This window comes from Corvus hawaiiensis, chromosome 2, assembly GCF_020740725.1.
Source record: "Corvus hawaiiensis isolate bCorHaw1 chromosome 2, bCorHaw1.pri.cur, whole genome shotgun sequence".
NCBI lineage: Eukaryota > Metazoa > Chordata > Aves > Passeriformes > Corvidae > Corvus > Corvus hawaiiensis.
The window spans coordinates 42,909,619-42,930,354 of NC_063214.1; the positions used below are offsets into that span (position 1 = coordinate 42,909,619).

The following is a 20,736-nucleotide window of genomic DNA, read 5'->3' on the forward strand; positions in this document are numbered from 1 at the left end:
CAACCATGTTCCATTTTTTCACTAAAAAGAAGGGAATGATACAAGATAAGGATAAACCATGCAATTACAGGATGTTTCCAAATCTTAGTAGCTAAAAAATGTTATTCATAAAACATTCAGCAAAGGACACTGTCCCTCTACCACCTCTTAGATTAATTTTTCTATAACTAATTGGCAGGTATTGCTTTATTATTTGAATTAATTTGGTTCATTATTCTTCAGTTAATTAGATATTAATTTAAAATCAATTTGGCTGGAAACAAAATACTTCAGCTAACAAAATATTAGATAATTTTTTACCTTGCATTATAAAGTTATAAAAGTTGACCCTTCCCATTACAGGCCAATAAAAATTTGATGGGCTGAGTTGGATACAAGCTGTTCAGACTCTTCCAAAGTTAGTTACAAATTAAAGCTTTGTTCAAGACAGCATTTTAAATAGATGAGAACATCCTTTGAAGATTGTCCACATTTTGTACTTTGCTCATCAGAAAGTCTTTTTTCTATACTCCTTTCCCCCCTATCAAAAAGCTTTTGAGAATTGACTGGTGTCTGGAAAGAATGTATAGGTAAAGTAATGCTTATTCTTTTCCTTATATTTCAGGTTTTCACAATGGTAAGGTCAAATTTGGGAGGTGGTAACAGAATTCCTCTCTCCTGTTCTGTTGCAGAGGTACTGGAATGAGTAACAGATGACAAAACTTCTTCAGAACTTCAAAGCACCTCCCCCCCGTGAATGTCTCAGTCAGTTTTGAATAGGTGGTGCAATGCTGTGAATAAACAAAGCCTGACTTTTTAATCCACATATTGCCTATTGTAAAGTATTTGTCAGATGTCCTGTGAGAAGGATTTTAAGGCTGTATATTGCTTGCATTGTGCTTTTGCTGATCACTTCTGATGAATTCTGGTTACCTGCGTGATCTGCTTTTGTCTCTTCATTCTTTTTAGATAAATGGTGTTTTTTAAGCTATTAAATACAAAAAATAGCAATTCTACTCTTCAGAGAAGTCCGCAACAACGATCAGCATGTTTAGGAAGAAGAAAGTCCTAAGTGCTAAAATATGTGGAATTACACATCCTGATATGACTCCAACGTATTTTATATCGCAACTAAGATATTTAAGTGGCAGTAGTTAGGTCTTATTTGCATAACTAAGGAAATTTTAACAACTTTTTTGTGAAAAAAATATTATAATATTAATGATTTTTATACCATTGCATATATTTCACCTAGTATTATTTCCTACAAAAACAAAAAGGCAGGATATTAGAGAAAAGCCAGTAATGAGATGAGAAAAATAGATGCTGTACTGTCTAGCACTTAAAATAACAAATTCCAAGTTCCCCCTTTGTGAAGCACTAACCCTTTACCTAGGAGTAGATTTTGGGTTCTTCTTAATATTAGAAGAGAAGGAAGCTTAAACTTGTGATAGTGAAACAATTACACCATTTTTAGGTTGTTTCAGATTTTGTCTGATACTATTTCAGAGGTTGAACACCTGCCAATTCAAAATTGTAGTACTAATCCACCAGTGAAAATTGCTCAAAACTATTGAGATCTTCAACAAAGACATACAATCCTTATTTTTTTCCTGGGTTAAGTGCACTGTGAAATTTATGAGGTGTGTAAAATTTTGTATTACAAACATTATAGTCCAACAAAGACATTTCATGTACAGCTCTATTTGAAGTAGATAATAGCGTCTGCCATGATATATACTGCTGAAGAGAAATGTATGCTTTTAAACATCAGGAAGAAAATTAATTTTCCTGTCTACAAGAGCTTTGGGGAAACATAAATGACACTTCATCATGTATAGTTGTATTTTTTTAAATGTAATTCAAACATTTTAACAACTAAAAATCAAGTCTGGAGTTTTTTATGTACATTCTCTAAGGTGATTACGTTCCCTAAGGTGATTACATTCCCATTAGAGATACCTGGCATTCATAAAAGAGTGTTTTCAGTTTAAAAAGCTTTGTGAAAACATGCACTTAAATTTAAAAATAAAATAAGGATTCTGGGGTGATTTCTCTCTGAATATTACAGTATATGATGAGTTTTTTATGACAATTGAAAGTTTCAGAAGTCCAAAGGCAAATAGAGACATCCAAAATTATTAATATACATTTTCCATTGCTTACATTTCAGTTTAGATTTTTAAAATTTCTGTAGCTTAAAATTTGTACTCTCTTTATGTCATGGCTGGCTGCACAATAGACATCTAAACAGAATGTGATCTGCTGCTCATACAATCCAAAAGAAAATAAATTTCCAACATTAACTAGAGGATTTCTTCCTGCTTGAATTTATTAAGCTCATGTACGGAATAAAGCAAGGAAACATCTGTTTTCTCTTTGGGGTCCAATTGATTTTTGATAGCTAAAGCCTTCCCCTCAGAAAAAGGTATGGAGTTACCTTGCATTAGGAGTATCCTGATGAAGGCAAGACCCTTTCTAGTTTTAATATGTGTAACAAATCTTATTAAAAGCACCTGGAAACTGTCAAACATATTATGTAATCTTGTATTAGATATAGTAACCATTTTTAATATTGAAACATACAGTCTGAGTTAAATAATCTGATGCCTTAGAAGCAGATTCCAGGTCATTAACTTATTCCTCTTTCCTTGGACATTTTGACCTGATGCCCTCTTGTGCTCTGTTTGAGAAGACCAAGTTTGCAAAATTTATTGTTTTAAAAGGTCCTTTCTTAGTGGTAAAGAGATAAAACACACTGTAATGAAGAGAAAGATGCAGTCCCTTAGTTTCAGCCTGACAATTGCAAAACAAAACTAAAAGTGATATTTCGCATGAGTGGTTCTTCTGGAATCTATAAAGGCATTGATTAACTTCTTTCCATTAACTTGTGACCTCAACATTAAGCACAAATCACACAGGGACAGCTGTTGACCATTAAAATGTGGTTCATTTTCTTCCTTCCATTCTCCAAGTTGAAGCTTTTATACAGAGATCTGTAATAGAAACACACGGAATAGCCTGTATACAAGTTTGCATGGCGTATGAATAAGAGTGTGTGTGCATAAAAATAGCAGAAGGAATGTCACAGCAGGGTTTAGACAAGTGGTGAACATGCAACTAGTCAAGAGACTGAAAGCAGCCACCCATGGATAACAGCAAGGCATCGAGCTGAGTGTTGATGATAAGCTGCACAAGAGCTAAATCCACAGCAGAGTTGTGGGGCAATCTCAAAGTGATACTGCTCAGCATGGCTCTGTGTCTTTGTCAAAAGCCTTAAAGTCTGCAAAGGGCAATGCCACTCAAGATGAGCCTAGAAGATATGAAGAGGAATCAAGGTGAATAATTTCTTGTCGTCTATTTCATCCTATGTAATAGTGGTCACAACATTAGAACATACGTGTCTCATACTTTTGCAGGTAAGTGTGAAACACTGAGTGCAAATTTGGTATTTTCTATGATAAAAATAATCTAATTCCCTCTGTACCATCTCTTTTAAATTTTGTATATTGTTTAAACATACACACAGTGTCAGATTGATAAACCCGAAGAGTTATGATATAAAATGGATTTTTTTGCTGTCCTGATTGAGTTCTGTGTCACATCCTCAGAGGAATTTACTTGTACTTTAACTGCACTTGAAAATGAATTCATTCAGTCCTTGCTTCTCTGGGCTGTCAAGAGTGGAGAACAATTCCATGACAGGAAGAGGACAATGTTTAAAATGCAGGTTCCCACCCCAAGTAAGAAGAGTTGTAAGAAAAGTGAAGCTTTTTTACTTGTAGTTCCAATTCAACACATGTACAGGGATTAAATAAACTTTTTATAATTGCTCTGAAATTCTTGAGTAATTAATTTTCCCATCATCAAAATGTATGGCTAAATATTAAATGTTACAACTCTGTGAACTGAATTGTTTAGGAATAAAAACGAATCAAACTGAAAAACTGTTCAGCACTTAAACGCCAGAGGACTTTTCTTTATAACATGGCATTGCTCAATCAGCTGCTCCACAGAGAGTTTTAAGTGCTCGTTTTAAGCATCACCTGTAGTCTATTGTCAAATAAAAAATACTGTATTAGAAAGATTGCTGATCTTTCAGGTAAAATGACTGAGTTTCATCAGTTTTTCCTGTTTCAATATTTTTCCTCCTAGCAAGAGCAGGATCAATGTTTCTCCTTTTAGTAAAGTTTACCTGTTTCTTACTCGGCAGTGATGCACATTTCTGCCTAAGGAATTAATTCTTTAAGATTACAAATTTACTAAACAATTATTAAACAAATACAAGAACTGATAGATAGAAGACTCGCAGGGAAAAAAAAACCAAGGAACAATGAAACTCTGATGATATACAGATGATCAGAAGTAGAAACATACATACTTATGAGTGTTCTTATCACTTCAACAGAAACTCACAGAGCGCTATGAATTACAGGATAAGAAAGCAGAGAAATCTTAGCTTACTGCCATGGATAATGCCTTAATAACAAAATCTTCTGAAGAAGGTACCTAGTTTATTTTTTTTGCATTTCCCAAATTACCTGTGAAATTCTTACTCCTAAAAGAACATTTTTGACAGGCAAAAATGGCCTGGTCTATTTGAATAACATGGCAGCAAAGCCTTTGAATCTGCATCCATGTAATAGAGGAAAGAATTTTGTCCAAAATTATACCTAATTTTTTGTACTTCTAAAAGTTGGGTAATTTTCCATACAAAAAAATTGATAATGGTTGGTAAATTTATTTCTTTATATTTATGGCAGTGTTTTAAACATGGACAAGAATATTGTTTCAGGCATTGCTGCAATGAAGATTTCACTCAATCACATGACTGATAAACAGCTTTATAAATCTCTCAACACACTCAAGGAAATAAAGTTCTTCAGAGACCTTTTCTTACAAGCACTACTGCCACATCTAGGAGGATAGCAATAGATGTTTGATGTGACTTAAGAAAATTTATATGACAGCTTCCAACAAGAAATACGAGAAATTCAAGAAAACAGTTTCTGTGAATGATGAAGGTGAAAGAGTTTAAGATATTGTCAGAGCAGCAAGAGAGATATCCTTTTTCACAGAAATTGCATAAGATCAAACCTTGCACATTTAGAGTGGATCAGAACCTCTAGTGTATGACACTTCTTGATTCAAAGGCATGATTCCAAGTTGGAAGTATCATGAAACAAAACAGGTATGAATAATGCAGACAGCAAATGAGTAATTAACATGCATTTCATGTTTATTAATCCCTCCTCTGACACATCGTTAGGGGCATTCTCAAGCTTTTGCCTTTTGATTTTACAAAGTCTTGCCAGAAAGCATGTTCCTTTGGAAGTTCTCTCTCATCTAGAGAATCTGCTTTGGAACATCTACACAACACACAATACAAAATCAGCTTCTCCTCCTCAGCCAGCTTTATATATTCTTCAGAATCAGTACTTTGGACTTCTCATGTCATGCACACCAAATCTCCCATTCAGGATTCCACTTTCTGCAGACTAGTGCTTCCTCTTAAATGATCTGCTTATTCCCCGCCATTTCCTGCCTTAGTCCACCTTCACTCCTACCTTTTAGCTTCAGTCTCTTTTCACAGCTTTACTTTTTTTAACAAGGTTTTTTGCCAAGCTTCTTATCTCTGAACTGTTCTCCCTTCTGAACTGCTCTCTGCTCACCAGTACACCCACAAAGGCACTGGACAGCCTTTGATCTGCCTGTTTTGTAAAAGCTAATTTCAACATTAAGCATATTTGTATTTTAAACTCCATACCGAGAGCTTATGAAGTAACTGTATTGATTACAATGGTATTTCTGCTAGCTTTTTTTAAGATTCCCTCACAATGTTTAAAGTTCTTACCAAAAATCCTGCTGGAGTTATTAACATAGTTTTTAAAGAATTTGACCTTATTTGACTTAAAGAAATTAAAAGGAAATACTAATCCCAGAGAAAAATATTAAATACATATCACATTCCGCAGAATGCATTTATTGTTACACTTCTTTTTGTAAAAATATAAACCTACTGTTAGTTCATCTGAAGGCCATCAGCATCACTAATGCATATGCTTCACAGTTATTATAAATCTCTAAGTTGCCAAGGTGCTTCTGCAATACGCAGAAAAATTATTGACCCTCACAAGGCAAACACTTTGGCAATCAGTTCCAAGTCACAACCTGAACATATGGCCAAACATGCATCTCTTACAATAATCAGTTTTAAGACTTAAAAAATTATACCCAAAGAATAGAGAAGAGCTGACCCAGTAAAGCAGTTTGTGCTGGAACAGTAATGGATGACAGAAAAATACAAATCTATCTTAAGAATTACACAAATATTCACACTATCCATCATATTCTTTAACAGACTAGTTCTGACATAATACTTTCAGTCCTTCTGGACAAGTCACAGGGGTAGGAAGAGTAAAGCATAAAGATGTAGTGACTGGAGAGAAAACTATGGATGCTAGAGGATGCGCCACAAGATCCACAAAGAAAACAATGAAAAGAAGTAGTCCCTCAGCCATAATGCTGCACTGGATTGTATGGTGTGTTCTGTGTCCTTGTCCTGCTCTTTGTGACAGCACCTAATCATCTCACTAAGATATTTGTTGCATCCAACACTAGAGGAGCCTCTCTTGATCTGGTAGACTCCCTGTTTTTCAAGGAGAGCCCAATGTGACTCAAGGTGTCTTCAGCTTTCTATTTCCCCTCACAAGCATTAACTCCACACACCTTATATAAAATGAGTCGGTCTTTGATATCCACTGTCAATGGAGCACTTCTCCCTACATTAATATCAGGTTTTGTTGCATATCTTCTCTTTCAGTTATGATTCCTGTATCATTTTCCACCCCTCACACCTTTTTGCAGCATCTTTAGCAGCATTAGCAACCTGGTCTAGTGAAAGGTACCTTGCCATAGCAGTGGGGTTTGAAAGAGCTTATATTTAAGGTCCTTTCCAACCCAAGCTTTCTATGGTTCTATGATTTTCATTTATGACCATTTTGCAGAAACCTGTTTCATTGTTTTCAGGAACAGAGCTCAATTTTAGCAAAACACATAACTTTAGTTCAGATTGTTCAGATCATTACTCAAGAGTTCCGTCAGAGATCACTCTGTGCTTGTTCACATTTCCTACACTTTATAAACTAGCACTTTATGATCTGGGCTTCTGAGATTGTCATTAAAATAGTAATGCTTTATTGTTCCCATGATTCCTTTATTTACCTTGCTGTTTCCTGTTTTTAATTACAACAATTGAGAAACTGTCTGAAGTGTTTCATTTGTCAGACTAAATAACACTAGCTGTTTGGAATTAAAACATTCAGATGATAGGTGGATTAGACTACACTGAAATAAAAAGTGTAGCCTGGTGTCTTCCCACTAAATGTTTCCAGTAGATAAAGATTTTATATTGAAAATTGCTACTAAGAAAACCCCAACAAACCAAACCAAACAAAAACCCAAACCAAACCGAAGAAAATAAAAACAACAAAAAAAGACAACAACCAACAACAACAAAAAAAACCAAAACAAACCCAAAAAACCACCCCAAACCCCAAAAATAATGCTAATAAAAGGAAAAGTATGATATAATTTCAGAAGAATCATTTCAGAATGAACCATATTTGCCAGTGCATTAGCTGCTTAGAAGTGCTATTTTCTGTTGTCACCTTTTGCTGTGTCCTCTTGACACTGCAGCTTCTCCTGTTACTGACTCATTTCATGCCAATGTTTCTGTCATGGCTTTTGGTGTGACTGTCACTTCTGCATTATAGGTGGTGGTGAGTAAAGCAGCAGTGGCACCTTAGAGAGTGACAAAAGAAGACAAAAGTAAATGAAGCAGAGATCTCAGCAGGCACTGGATTAACCTCATTTTTTTTTTTCAGGCAAGACTTTTTTTTGACAATGATCAATTATATACAAGAAATTATGATAAATCTGTCATCTCTTTTCCTTTCATTTCCCCCTTCTTCACTTCACAATGACAGAAAACAGGGAGCTCTTTGAAACTGCAAGAGGATGCAGCTGGCAGAGAGCTGAGCAAGATGTTTCTGAAGAGTTGCTTATTTTCTGAACAATAGTCTCAGGTCAACTGAAATTACTTAAATTAATCTAAAAGAGGAGACTCTTAAAAAATTCCCAAATGATTATCTGAAAAGTTCTAAATGAATTTGAATAATGAGCAATTTTTGCAGTATTGTGTTCTGATAGTTCCTTTTTGAAATCTTCCTGAATTACTTTTGTAAGGGTGGTGAGGTGGGGAAGAAATCTTCTTGATCTACATTAAATTTATTCATTTATTTTACCTGGAAGAATATGCCATTCTATTTGTTTGGGTACACTTTAAACAAATAACTGAATTATAAGTATTAACTAGTCTCTATAAAGGTTTATGCAAACCCACAGGACTGAGGAGACATATGAGAGAGGCAAGAGCTGGCAGTAAGTTGCTCCAGAGCAGAGCCTACAGCTCACCTCATCACCAGGCAAGGAGTGAGCAAAGGAAAGGGGTGTAAGGTGCTTAGAAAGGGTTTGGCTACAGATGTTCTGTGAGGAGGATTTTGAATGATTCAAAACCATTCCATGTGACTCTGGACAAATCATCACGAAGACAGTTTTTCCAAAATTACTTAAGTGATTGAGTAAAATATTTGTCTCCAAAATCCTTTTCAGTTATTGTATAAACAAATTGGTAGCTAAGTTTGTGCTCTGTCTTGTTACATTTTCTGTACAATAAAGTCCCACAGATTCAAATATTTTGTTAGCCTGACATTGTCAGCTTTAGTCATAGAAGAGCAACACAAGCCCCATTTCATGCTGAGTACTTTTATACAGTCAGCAAGATATGTGTTCCTCGTGTACAATACCTTCCTTTTTCCTTAAAGTTATTTCCTCTTTCTACACTAAATTCCAGTTAGATGCAAGATGGCTTTATAGAAACGACCAAAATATTATTTTAATAATATTTTAAGTATAGAATATTTTACTCCAGAGAGTATCTTACTCACAGGGCTACACCTAAAAACTATTTTGGACACGCTTAGCCCTCCTACAAAAATTGACGCCTGATCATGGAATTCATAAAGATTGGCTAGGTTAAAGAGAAGTTTCAAAGACGACATGACTCTTTGGTTCAGTACTCAACACTTTCACTCAGATGGAAGAATCTGGGATTAACTGGCTGATCTAATGGCTGTGTCTGAGTATGGGAGACAGTTACTGCAGTGAATACATAACATTTCTTAGTGAAAAGAATGGAAATGAAGATCCTTCTCTTTTGGTGGGACATAAGAAACACTTGCTAGCCTTTTAACTTAATTCCTGTTTAACATGGTACTTTTTTTAAATGTCTCTCTGAAATACCCAACTCTCCCCGCTCACCCCGTGAGGAACACTGATGTGTTGCCTGGTGCTGACACCAAGCAAACAGCTCTGAGCTGTGCTAGTGATCAAGAAAATGTTCCTTCTGTTAGTTCAACACTCTCCAGAACTCCACAGTTCTTCTATATATTAGTCTCATTTAATTGTGTTTACCTCAAAATTACTGAGGTGTACATAATTCCTACTGAAATAGATGCTCAAAAAGGGTTCCTCTCAAACCAGCTTCTTTCCTGAATCTATTATCTATCAAAACAAATGTAAAAGGATTGAGGTTTGAAAGTGAGTTGGGAGAGGAATGAGAAAGCAGTATGCAAATAGCATATAATAAAACTAGATATTTTCATATGTAATTATATGAAATAGTTGAAATATAAGAACACATTTCAATAAAATATGATGGATCTCTTCAATGTGATTGTATGGTTTTAGTCACAGCACGCATTATCAGTAAAAACTTGAAATCTTTGTGTCTTCATTTCAGCCTTTATTATTATTTTGTGAAAGGTAGACTCTCACTAGACTCAACCCATTAAAGAAAATTATGCATGGATTTTCTCCATCCCTTTCAATCAACTAAGTATGTTCACATCAGTGTTGAAATAGAAAATTAGTTTTATAGTGCAAGATTAATGATATGATAATTGTTTCTTATGAATATAGAACCTTGAAAGACAAGAGAATCTCTGTGTTCTTAAAACCAATTTTGTGTCACCTTTTTCCTGGCAAACATTACTATTATCCAATGTAGCACAATACTTCTTTTGTTTAAACATGTTTTCACATACCATTAAGCATAATTTCCTTACTTCCCATGAAGATTTTCCAGTTTATTTCAAGCTTTAAATTTACAATTCCCTCTAAATATTCAAAAAGTTTTTCCTGGAATGGTATAAGCAAGCTTTATACAACACATTTTCATACTTTGTCTTAGTTTATCTTTCCATGTCCTTTATTTAATTTATCTTTATACTTTAGAAAAGACACTGAATGGAAGTTATTTAACAGCAAAGATGAAAGTTTGAACAACTTGTTTATTTACATATATCCTTTTATCCCTGATAATTTGTATTTATGTATTTTGAGCCAATTTTTTTAAGTTACACATCTACACATTTATTCTGTATCCTAAAAGATATATCTTGGGTTTCCAGAAGCAGGTAAATATAACATCTAGCTCTTTTTCACAGTACATCAAGACAATAGCATAATTTTTAGAAAGGGGAGAAAAAAAGCCTGAGAAATGACGGACATAATTCAAACAAGTTTTTTTTTTTTTAAATTAAATTTTTTTTTTCTTTTTCACAATGTACAAAATTAATATATTCACAGTGTTTGGTAGAATTACTATTCCTGCCTGTGAACAGGAGTGTAGTTCATAGAGGCAAGGCTTTTTCATACAAGTTAAGTTCTCTTTGAGTCAGTCAGAATGAACCAACATGAAAATGCTATAATTTGCAACTGTTTACTTTAGAACTTATTAATCATAAAGATAAAAGCCAAAATTGTATTTCAGAAATTGAAGTTGTCTGGTCTTCAAATCTTCACAGAGTCCTAGTTAATTAAATAACTGTGTCCTCTTATCTTTAGTAAGCTAGTAATTTAATACAATAATTTAGCAGAAAGTTAAGTGAGAGTACAAATACTTGGTGGAATTTAAATATCTATTTAACCTAAAATTGGCTTTTACAGGTAATCATATTAGGTGTTTTTTCTAGTCATATTCCTGCTGTGCTTAGGTGCAAAAAGACCAGGGAGGTCTTTGTGAAATGAGGCTTATGAATTTGAACAACGTAATATGTTTCAGAGAGACGTGCTAGATTATTGGCATGAGAAAGATTAGGTTTATTCATATAGTCTGCTTTTTAAAATAGATCTGTCACAGCTGAGTGAAATGCAGCTTACTGTCAACCTCTGCTGTAATCGTTGAAGGTATTGAAATGAGCTGAGTCCACAGTCGGTTTCTTTTAAAGCAAGAATAAACTAATCCATTCTGTCAAAAATAAGGATACTAATTACTTTGAACTCTCAGTATGAAGCAGGTAGTGAAAGGAATGGAGGAATAAAAGAGGAGAAAAAAATGACACAAGAAAAAAGTGTAGAATTGTCACTGAATTTTGATTTAGGACCCAGGAATCTCTGAGCCTTGCAATTGGTGTATCTGCAGAACATAAACTGATCCCCAGAACCATGCCCACACTTTCCTGGGGCATTTAACACATACCCACATGTACAGCTTCATGTGGCGTCAACACAAGGGCCTGAACTTCATGCAGCTCTCAAGCAAAGGTGGTCCATGGTCCACACCCTGACATAAATTATCATTTGCCATTAAATCCATTTTCACAGTGTAGGAAAGTCATGCATTTTTACATTTAACAGTAATGTCATTTCTGGCATTTTTCTAGCAGAACTTATTGCCTAAGCTTATCCTGAGGTATTAGATGTTCCCAAGGATACCTTCCATCATTCTCTTTGTATTTTGCTGCAACATTTTTTCTTCCCTTGAAAATAGCCAGTAGGTATTATTTATTTCTTTATTTATTTCATCAGATCACAATGTCACATCTAACTTTGTAACCTGTTTTCTATTTCATGTGCAATTAATCTATTATGAGTTTTGCCATCTAAACTCTTATATTGAGCCAAAACAAAAACCAAAGGATGTTAAAAAATATGTCGCTAAAATGAATTTCAGAAGAGCAAAGCTATAATATAATCTTGAAGTCTTAAAGTCAGATCTCACAATTAACCCGTAAATTCTGAAGTTAAATACTATCATAATTTGCAGTAGCTTCCTGCTAGACTACAGAATGAAAGGAAACCAAATGGTTCCAGACTTTTTTAGATGCCACCAGAAAGACATCCATATCAGGGTTGGAAACACTGATAAAATTAAAAAAATAATTGCCTAACTCCAACAAAAACCCCGTTTGTTAAGATTATAGAGAACAAATTTCTCACCTCTTCAAGGTGTACATCCAAAGCCAGCATTGTCAGTCCGAGTTGAAAGAGAAGAAAATTAAGTGTTAAAATATATTTTCTCAGAAAGATTTTCAGTTTTGCTACAAATACGATTTGCATTTTAAAAATGTATGAGCCCAGAAAGATGTTTATCCCCGAAAACGGAATGTCTTGCTCATTTCTGTTGAGAAACATTTTTATCCATGAAGTATACTGACATAAATTGAATACACAATAATTCTACCAAATACAGATTGTTATCAAATATAAACACAGTCCATCTATCAAAATACAGCCCCATACAAAATGTTGATACTAGTGAGGTTTTTTCACTTCTTTTCTCAGTTATTGTTAAAGAGGTTATTTACATTCCTGCAATTTATTTAGCAGTACCTCAACAGAAGAGTATGTGTCAGTACAATTTAGAAGTAAAAGTCAATGAGATACTAAATACCTACATACTCTGGATCAGAAACAGAAGGTGATTAGAGTGAGCTTGAAGAGAAGCCAGGATGTAGATGACATTGTGAACAAATTTTTAATAATCTTATATTTCAACAGGGCAACATATGGTTTCACATGGATTTCAAGAAAAAAAAGTGGCATATGGCATTACTATTGCATGGCAAGGTGCCACTTTATCTGGTAAGTGTGTGATGCAGGATTCACATCAATTATTCACCAACACAGAGAAGGTAAGCATAGAAGTAGTAGCTGTTTTAAAGAATTTGTGTACATTACATGAATGAATGGCCTGGAATGGCCTGAATCCAGTGAATTCGTCCTGCTCTTTTGGCTTAGAGGTGGTAGATGACACATTACTAGAAGTGATAGATAAGAAATAGATAGGCAGGAATACTGCTGCTAGTCTAAATGGTTGTGCTAGCAGTTAGGGTATTACTCACCATATGTTCTTTTACACATATTTAACAAAAGAGCTTCTACCTTAAGCTAAAATTGTTTTTCACATGTATGTTCTTTCCTCATTGAGAACTGCCTTGTTATCAACTGTGATCACATTTTACAATAATCTTTTATTATTAAAGACCTTATTAACGTGGGAAATGTTCACTGCATATGGAGACCACAGCTAGAAATGTTATAGCTTCAAAATGAAGAAGTGAGTAACTGCAAGTGTTAAAAGTAGGCATGTGAACTGATTAATCAGTTTAATCAGTCTCAAACCAAGAGGTATCAGTTGCTTTATGTCAAATAATTAATATATAACAGCATTTTTTATCCCCTGGCTAGTATCGCTAGTACTATTAGAAGAGCTTGGTAGGATCTATGTCTCCAGATCAAAGAATTTCAGGAAAAAAATTTGAGTTCTTTCTCAAACACAAAATAAAATGAGATGCTAATAACACAGGCAACAAGATCAGCTGATGCACATAGTCCCTATTACCAAACCACTGACATTGTATATGGAATAGCTTATTTGAAATCTTGGAAGTTTTTAAGAGCAAAGAGAAAAACTGAACCATTTCAAATATCCTGTCCGTGATGTGATTCTGTAGTCAAGACCTTGAATAGTTTACAATGGGACACTCAAATAGCACAGTGATGAACTTTGCATTTGAACTTCAAAAAATCCAGAAGGTAATTTGCTGTGAATGATGAAACTTGTAACAGCAAAACAGCCCAACCAAAACCAAACCAAACCAACTCCCTACACTACAAAAACTGTCCTGCAGTAGCCTTCTCAGACATAAAACTTCCATGACAGAAAAGTAGAAGTTAATTGAGAAATCAGTGAAGACTCATGAGAAAGGGAGAGGTCTCTGCGGAATAATTAGTTACTTCAAAGTAGTAATTATTTTCTAAAAGTCTTTCTTTACAATTTATTGGAGTTTTAAGCAACTTGGGGGTTTTTTGTCCTGTTTGACAGAACTTGGATTCCATTTTTTGTATTATGCTTCTTCCTTTAATAGAAAAATATTTTTTACTTGTAAGTATTCAACTGAGAAAAAAAATACTCAAACATCTGGGTTTTTTAGATTCTTTTTTCATTTGTAGCAAAGCACACAGCATATTTAATATTTTTTACAAAAAGCACATGACTTTTTGGTGCACTGCAGGAATCTTGATGAAAATTGAAACACATTTACAGAGAAAATATGAAAATTATATTAATGACAACTTACAATGTCATCTGCAAGTATATATTATATAACATAATGTTACATAACATTTCTATGTTGCACTGCAACAGTGCCGATACCAATTTAAACAACCAGAAGGATTCATGTATGCCAGAGAAGTTGAACATCCTGTCTGCCTTTCTGATAGGTAAGGAACACAAAACTTGACCTGTACCCTAAACAGGCAGCAGGTACATAAATTTAAAGCCATTAAAGAAAATATTATGTATCATATACTTTTTCTGTAAGCACTTAGTCAGTACAGGGTCCAAATACACACATAAATGCACATAAAAATACGTGTTACTTTTCTCATCAGAAGATTAAAAACCCCCAACTTGCTAAACTTACAGTGATTGAGAAGAGTACATAAAACTTGAATACTATTTTAGAAAATGTCTTTAAAAGTTACCTGTTGCTTGCCAAATTTGCTGTAAATTTTTAATATCCGCCTTGTCCTCCTCAAAAAAATTTTTAACTAAAACAAGGCCTTACCATTAAAATACAGAGCACTGGTCAGTAAGTCTGATGTCTGTTTCTTGTAAAGTCTCAAATCAGATGTAACAAAGTCATCAAATATGCTCTGTGCATTCCCTAGAATGTTAGGACAGAATTTTTCAGCAGCTTATTATGTGTGCTAATATCACAACAATCAAGAAAGGATAATGAGGAATTCTTTGGAGCTAATGGTTAAAGCCTAATCTTTTATATCTAATACGGAGAAAAGACTAAAAGAAGCCAAACTTCCACATCATCTACAGGCTTAGAGGCACTGGATGAGATAGAAGACTCCAATTATTGCATTCCTGATAGGCATCCATGTTCTGATTGGTGGGAATTTTCATTCATCACTAGGGAGTAATTGATTCATAAATGTAGATACTCCACTGTCCTTCATCTTCCAACATAAAAAAAATTATTGCTGTTATAAATCACAATAACAATAACTGTCTGAAAAATAATCATTACTGTAGTTAATATTACATTGTTTAATTATAGATATTCCTTTACTTGAAAATGTGAGTTTTTAAAAAAATCAATTAATTAGTAATCAGTTTATTTTATTTAGAATGTCAAAGCTTAAATTTTCTTAAATATACTCAAAGTAATAAAATGCTGTAGAGGTATTAGGCATACAGAATACTCCAACAAAATCTATTTCTTCTGCTGAAGGTATCTTGCTGCACCTCTTTGCTCTTTGGTTTAATTAATGATGCACAGACGCAAAGAAAATAAATCCATGCCATTAAAAACTTGTATGCATCGGGATTATTTGCAGCACTGTAAATCATTAACCAATAATGCAATTTAATTTGAAAAACCTTAGGTCAGACTTTCATAAGCATTTAGGTACTTGAGGCAGGTAGGATTCTACTACAATTTTCAGGAATTTAAGCATCAATTCCCTGCAAGAGTCAATGACATTTAGGATTCTGCACAGTTTTGAAATACCAGTAGGTATTAATTTACATCTTTTGATACCTAAATTATTTTAAAAATCGGATGGCTTATCAATCCCTCTTGAAGTAGAGAAGAGTTGCTTGATTTTATGGCCAAGGGCCCACAAAAAAATTATTATAAAAAAATGAAGAAGGGCATACAGGGTGTTGCAGCTGTATCGTGGAAAATACCAATGCGTGACTTTTTGCTCACAGTCAGTAATGAGGTGTCTTGCTACAGAGGTACATATGAACCACTCTGCACACTGCAGACACATGAATAGATGCTGAGAACTGCAGTGGCAATAATTTGTGTTAATGATTTTTATTGTAATACTGAGTATTGGGGACATTGATCAGAGAGTATGTTAACAAACACAGCAGTCAGCTAAATTTAAGTTAAATTTAACTTAAATGAATGACAATCCTGTCTCATAAATAGCTCCAAGAAATCAAAAATAGTTCTTTTTACTCTATTGAGATAGAAAAACAGAAAATCAAAGTACATACCCTCTCCCAAGTTTTCAATTTCTTCCTGTCCAACTTACTCAACCCATTTATCCGTTTTTTTTTCTGCCCTATCATAAATTTTTGTTGCACAGCATTCAAATGGAACTTTGTGCAGCCAGGGAAACGGGGTTTTAGAGGTAGCCTCTCTCTCCTGCTCTTTGCCCATAAGAAAAAATCTAGCCTTAAACTGCCTCCATTTCACTGCATTACAGACATATTTTAAAACACGATGCAATTTCCCTTCTTCCATGAAGAGTTAGGTACTACAAGGAGAGTCAGATTGTAAAACAGACACTCTGGTAAAAAAAATCCACTAGACATTTTAAAATTCCTCTTTTCCAGTAAGCTCAAGGTAATTTTTGTGCAGTAAATTACTACTGAAGCTGCAGTGAAATTATTCTGTATTCTAATGGCATTTGGGACTATTTTAAGGGGTGATAGTGGTGATGGGATAAAAATCAAAGCATAAACTGCAAGGAGAAATAGCCATACAATTTATTTCCTAGATAATGTTTGTACTAGGGTGCTGTAAAAAAGGCCCATTAATAAGTAGCTTCATTTTCATATACAATACCCTTATAATATAATCCATTTGCTTTTGTGAACATACCATGATGCTTTGGATGCCAGATATTTCACAGCTTCAATATCCTCCACTAATTGAACCTGGATGAAAGAGGGAGAACACTAATCAGAACTGATTTCAAGTGCTGCTCACTTGAGGGAGTGAAAATGGTATCTTCTCCCAAGAGGAAATGTTGATACTGCATTAAAAAGACAAGCCCTGTGATATCCTGTGTCTCTCAGGAGGAACAGGAGTCTAATAAACTGCAAATTATTTCCCTGTTGAGGTAGAACACCAGGAATAAGGAGCAAATTTTAATGAAACTACTTGACTGCAGATGTGCAGGATAATGGCTCTCTTCCCATAGCACTCAGTTCCATTCTGCCAGCCTTATTTCTGTTCCCACTATGGAAAGGCTGGTTGCCCATCTTTACTCAGTTTGATAAAGGCTGAGTTAGGTGCTTTGGATCTCAGACTGTAAAAACAAGTCTCCAACTTTATTTCAGAGATAATTTTTGAGATCAGATCTTTATTGTCAGATGTTCCACCTTATTTGTTAGAAAGCTCTGTCAGAGTCTCTAGGAGAACTTTATCGATACATAACTATATAAATCATAGATATTATTTCTAGAATGATTGGAAAGGTATGTTTACCAAGGAAAAGGAACTATTTGAAAGAACAGACAGTGACAGTCCAAAGAGAGACATAAGTGAAGACAGCAGCAAATTTTTGGAGGCAGATGTAATGCAGTGACAGTAAAGGTGAAGAACAAGAGACCAGTCAAGCTGAGGAGGCAGCTTTGGGACTTCCATTCAGAAGTCAGAGATGCATTTCACATCTGAAAAGAGTGAAAACCCTTACAAAACAAAACAAGAAAAGAAAAGTAGAGTAACAATTGTAAAACGTGCTATTTTTTCACAAAAGATGATTAGGATAGAGATGGAATGTGAAGCCTTGGAAATTGTGCAGGAAATAAAAAAAAAAAAAAAGCGTGAACTAACAGGATTAAAATAAATAACTTTCTTGGAGTTTTCTAGCTAAAAAAAAGCAATCTCTTTAAGATAATTAGGAACAATTCAACATATACCAGCAGATAATAAAACAAAATTGCAATAGATACTTTAGAAATTGAAATTAAACTGGTATTCCATTCAAGATTAAGATACTTAGATTTATTGTTCATTAAAAAGGGTTTAGTTGTGACTAAGGTACATAAACTGCCATCATAGGCAATGGACATCAAGGGCAGATGCATAAGCATGAATTTGTTTTGTTTTCCTAAGGTATCCAGGACATCTATACGGTGTTAGAATGTAAACCCAGACTAGGATACTGAACTTATGGAAGACTTGTACTTTCAGGAATTTACATGGAGATCAGTTGCAGAGCTTTTCCTTTATGGCACACTGCAATAGTATTTGGAGAGATAACTCAATTAGTGGTCACGTTTTCCATTTTATTCATCTATGTAGCAACAACGTAATTCTTTTAAATGGAAAAAAAAAAAGTAGCATAAAATTCTTTAAGTCAAACTGACAACTCTTTCAGTGGCCAAAAAATGGTGAATTATAACCTTGCAAAACAAATTTACAGGAAAATTAAAAAATATTTAAAAAAAATTAATTTCTAATTCCCCTACATGCACTGTTTTAATTGATATAATTAAAACACCCTGTTCTGTTCTGTTCATATATCTTAAATCTCATTCACCATTTATTTGTAAAGAGTGGTTTCACTATGTCCCCACTCCTTCACAGAATCAGTCAGTTCAATATCCATTTTCTTTAGAAATCTGACCTTTAAAAAGAGATCTTGCATTTCTCTCTTCTCTCAACACTGTTATCAGTAGTGACTCATTTTCTTTTTATTCGTTGTTATTAATGGATATTTTTAAGGTAAATATCTACTAGTTATAATTTCATGGTTCTTGGATACTTCAGACTAAACAAGGAACCTATTGTCCTAGGCTAGGTTGTTTTTCCCATCATTGACCATAGCAACGAAGTCAGAACTCAACATAGACATTTAAAAAAAAAAATTAATGTGAGGAAAAGTCTTTGCTGGAAATGAACCTAAGAAAAGATGCCAATTTCCTTAGAAAGCTCATCAAAAACTTGCAAGACCCATTTTCTTTCATTTATTTGTGGTTTCTTTCATATTATTATGTCAATCTCAACTCTTCTAATGGTCTTGATATACAATAACCTTTTTGTGTGCATCAAGGAAGAATTTGTTACCTTAGGATGATTTTAAGACAATTGCCATTGTAATTACCTCATAGATAAACTTTTTTAAAAAGTATTAACGAGAAGATCACAAAAGCTACATTACTGATTTGTGTTTAGCTCTCAAAGATAAATAAGAAATCTGTCCATAGTTTCCAGAGGCAAAAGATACACTATTCTGCTTTCTTTTTTTGAGCTGACCAAACTACCTGCTGTGTACTAAGTGAAAATGAAAGTTTTTCTTTGGTTGTATAACTTTAAATTTTATTCATTAAAGAGATAGTTTTGTTCTTGACACTGAATTCATAGAATGAAAACAATTCTCTAGTTGTTCTCCAATCTCTCAAATGAATGGTCAGTCAAGTCTTCAAGGCCTTGAATTATTTTAAAATAAAGTGACTTTTGAGAAAAAAAAAAACCAAAAACTTTCATTCTTCAGAGAACTTATTTAGCAAAAGATTTTTTTGGTTAGAATCTGATAGTGTAATTTTTCCATTTTGACAGATTCTGAGGAGATTTGCAGTTTGAAAATTGCATAAATCTGGGAGGTCTCTGCAGAATATAAACCATAATAATTTGTGATGTATTAACTTCCTTTTAATTCACATGCATATTTTAAAATATTCTGATCTACATGATAGGTATTTATAGAGAAATTGCAGTATTTTTGCAATTCTTATCAACAACAGCACTAAAAATATCCAAATGCCCTAAACCACACTAAAGTCCTTCCACAGACATTTGGAAACTTATTTCTCAGAGAAACATAGAGATGCAGTTAGATAAACCTTGAATAAATTAATTGTTGTTCTTCCACATGCAGAATAAGTGGAGTGATTGATGAGTGATGACTCATAATTGCCTCAGTTTCCCTTTCTAAAACTTATTTGGATTATAGTGTCTAGAAATCTGCTGTCTGGTGAAACAGGGTAGTACAATGAGGGTCCTGCTTAGGCAAACTCTTGTAATTAATTTATTTCTCAATCAATGGGGAGAATATAATTATCTGAGCTATGTCCTGAACATCATCTTTGGCACCTTGCTTGTCCTTATAGCCTGGTTAGGTGTGTGTATAAAATAATAACAGCATAAAGAAATTATAATTTCCAGTTTGTTATAGTCTTTCTGCTTGCTGCACCATAGTCTGGCCCTATCAGCTACAGCTTTTTTTCTATTCATTAGGAAGTCTCCTTTACAGATTATCTTCCTAGACTATCACTTTGTCTGTAACATCATCGACCGGTTCTCATGTCTCTACTGCATACACAAGTTGCTTGTTGCATTGGTTGAGCATCACCAGCTGCGTGCAGTTTGTAGGTTCTCAGGACAGAGACTGACCCTGTTCCATTTCTGTGGAGTTCCTAACGTGACATGCTCTTCTAAAATATAAATTATTATTAGATTTGACATAATATTAAGAGTGACTTTTTAAATGAAACTTCATTGAAGCTGTGTGCATATGACATTCTGGGAAGAGTTAATGATCTCAAAAGCATGTGGAGTGAGCAATCTGTCCTCAGGATTGTTGGTTATC

General features: G+C 34.1%; 1 long non-coding RNA gene across 1 annotated transcript in view; it reads right to left on the bottom strand.

Moving 5' to 3' along the window:
* Positions 1 to 20,736, bottom strand: part of LOC125321696 — a 49,193-nt gene that overhangs the window by 1,465 nt on the left and 26,992 nt on the right. Inside the window, exon 6 of the long non-coding RNA XR_007201649.1 lies at positions 17,022 to 17,077. This is a non-coding gene — a long non-coding RNA (uncharacterized LOC125321696). The remainder of the gene's footprint in view (positions 1 to 17,021; positions 17,078 to 20,736) is intronic.